A 3,285-nucleotide genomic window follows, 5' to 3' on the forward strand; every position below is an offset into this window, starting at 1 on the left:
TTAAATTTAAAAAAAAACAGAGATTCTGGCTGCTAGTAGGGCTCCAATCTCCATACCTAAATGGAATAATTCCAAAATCTCCCAGTAAACAATAATTAATGGGGAAAAATAGCATGTCGGTGCATTAGATAACAAGGTACTCCTCCGTCCCATCTCAAGTGATGGATTTCTTTTTGGCACGAGAATTAAGAAAATGATATGTATTGAGTTAGGGTGGAGAGAGTAAAGTATGAGAGAGGAAAAAGTAAGAGAGATAAAATGAGAATAAAATAAGAAAAAGAGAATAAAGTAAAATAGAGGGAATAAAATAAGAAATGGTTAGAGTTTCGTTTTTAGCTAAAAAAGGAAATCAATCACTTGAGATGAGACAACCCAAAATGGAAAGTTGATCACTTGAGGTGAGTGGACGGAGAGAATATAATTTTATCACTTTTTATCCAAAAACAAAAATGCTGATTCTAATTAAATATAGGCCGTCCTTTAAGATTTATAACTGTAGTTTATTCTTCACATTGATTTATTCTGACCTATTATATTGTTACAAAAATGGAACATAGTCCCAATAAAAGTAAAATAAATCAAATGAGATGTTTTGACATAACGTTAGGATATAATTTAGGCTTTAAAGATGGAACCTTGTGACATGATAGTCACTTGGTTAGGCTCGAGAATATATGTATGGCTTTTATACCCACTTTGGAAATTAATAAAATAAAAATTTTGACTTATTTGAAAATAATAATAAAAAATTTGAAATAATTATGCTTGTGACAGTACTTGAGCTCAATTATTGTAGACTGAGTTTGATGTTTCATGAGTTTGCAATATTTATACAATCATAGAAGATATATAATGCATGTGACCTGGTTGGTAAATGAGCTTTATATTTTTGAAAATGAATTTGATCAATTTGTTTTTACTACTATAAAAGCATATATTCTTTTTGCTTTTAGGTATCAATAATATTTGTACCTGTCTCATATTTCCTTTCTGATTTTTCGACAAAATTAATCCATTTCTATTTTTGAATTTTTTTACCTCATATTATATTACTTACTAACATTATTTCAACAATTTTTCCTTTTCTTTCTCCCACCTACTGGCCACTGCATTAATTTTGCATTAAATTCTGTGTTATCCATAAGACCATCCACAACGCTGTTCCTATACCGTTCCTTAAACCACTATTTGAGGGCCCCACTGTACTTTTTTACTCCATTCCTTAACTAAGGAACGGAACCTGCAACCCTTTGTTCCTTAACCGTTCCTTAAATTTTTTTTTTTTTTTTTTTTTAAAAAAAAGGGTCGGCCAAGGAGCCAACCCTAGAGGTTTCCAAAAATGATGTCGGCCATATGTCTTGATTTCCATACAGCACTAACCAAACTAGGGCTAGCGTGGCATATTTAGCCAACCGACCCTTTTTTAACCGTTCCTTAAATTACTATTCATTCAATTTCATTTTTTTTATTTCTAACCCAATTCAATTTAAATAAACACACTTTAATAAAAAACAAACACACTTTATTAAAAAACACACAACATTAAAAAAAATTCAACTTAAACTTTAAAAAAATAAAAAAAGCACACAATTAAAATCCTAAAAACATAAAAAACACAAAATAAAAAACACACAATTAAACGTGGGAAAATAAAAAAACTACTCCGCCGGCGAATCATCCTCCGGAGGCGGTCGAGGTTGAGGGGGAGTCGGAAGGCCAAGTTGTGATGCCATATACACAATTCCGTTCCACCAGGCCGTGAATTGGGCGTACGAGAAGCGGGAAGTGTCCGCCATTGTGGCGGTCATGTACGCCACCATAAGTGTGTCCGAGCCTCCCCGCGAGCCCGATCCCGAGGCCGACTGGCTTGATTCGCCTCGGCCCTTCCTCGCTCTAGCCGTCTTCGCCGCCTTCGTCCCTTGCGGCCGACGACGCCCACGGCTGGATCCCCCGTATTCGTCGGGCGTTGGATCCCCCATACCCCCAAACACCTGCGGTGTACCCTCGCTGGCCTCACCGGTGTCACCAGACGAGTAGTGGCCGCTCGCCGTGTGCTTCGTGCGCTTTGAGGTTGAGCCCGAGCTCGAGCGGACACCGCCGGCCCACCTTTCCTCGTCCTTGACGAGCTGCCAAATATCAACATATTTGAACTGTAGATCGGTGTCCTGGTAGAAGACGCGCAAAGCCGCCCTCAGAATGTCGGCGCCCGAAGCTCCGCTTTGGTAGTTCGCCGCTTCGGCCGAGTAGATGCCGCAAAATTTTTTGACCTGTGCGTCGACTCGGCCAAAGTGAGCACGGAGCATTGTATATTTGCGCTTCCGGGCCCCTTTTGGCTTAGTCTGGTGGTAGACATCACGGACCTTTTCCCAGAAGCACTTGGCGGCTTGTTGGTTCCCGACGATGGGATCGTACGAGACGGTGAGCCAGGCGGTGTACACCGCCTTAGTTTCTTCGTTGTTGTACGGATGCCGGCCCAGATCCTCCAGTTCCTCCTCCTCCTCCTCCTCGGGGGCCTCAGACGCAGCCCTAGAGCTTCCACCGCCTCGGCTTCCTCCCTGGGTGGGTTCTACGGGGATATCCTCCCGAATCTGGGACAAACCCTGAGAAAGCCGCGAGCCGGGTGGTCGAGCGTAGGCATCCACATCGAAAGTGGGTGGTTGGTACCCACCCGGCGTCGCCGACCCCTGGGTGCCCGGCGTCGACGACCCGGAACCACCTACTGTGTTGTACATGGTCTCCTAATCGCCGAACGCGTTGAGATCCCACCCACCGGAGCCGCCACCGCCGTAATTCCCGTCGCCGGACATTTTGTGAAGGAGATTGAAATAGAAAATTGGAGAGGAATTGATGTTGGTTTAGGAAGAGTAGATGTGTAGTTGTGTGTGAAATGTAATAAATTAGGTGTATTTATAGAATAAGAAAATAAAAATAAAAATAAAAATAAAAATAAAAAAAAATAAAAAAAGTTAAAAAAAACGGTAATATGACCGTTTTAAAAAAAAATTTATAAAAATATATTTTTTTTAAAAAAATTAATTATTGCGTCATCGCTGACGTGTCCCACTCGCGGGCCGGCGAGTGGGAAGCACGCACGAAGCGGGGAACGCCACGAGCGCGTGGCGGCACAAGCCGTGCCGCGTTCCCTGCCGTCGGCACGCGGAACGGAATGGGAACGGAATGGGAGCAGAATGGTGTGCCGCAACGCGTTCCGCGGCGAAACCGTTCCGGCGGAACGGCACGCGGAACGCCGGCGGCACGCGTTGCGGGTTGATGATTCCGCGAATT

The 3,285-nt window shown here is 43.0% G+C and overlaps 1 non-coding gene across 1 annotated transcript; it reads right to left on the reverse strand.

Annotated features, from left to right (window-relative positions):
* Positions 1-1,298: 1,298 nt before the first annotated feature.
* On the reverse strand, positions 1,299-1,424 carry LOC121783132. The gene has a single exon (XR_006046547.1). It is a non-coding gene; the product is annotated as a U11 spliceosomal RNA (small nuclear RNA).
* Positions 1,425-3,285: the final 1,861 nt, after the last annotated feature.

This window comes from Salvia splendens, chromosome 20, assembly GCF_004379255.2.
Source record: "Salvia splendens isolate huo1 chromosome 20, SspV2, whole genome shotgun sequence".
NCBI lineage: Eukaryota > Viridiplantae > Streptophyta > Magnoliopsida > Lamiales > Lamiaceae > Salvia > Salvia splendens.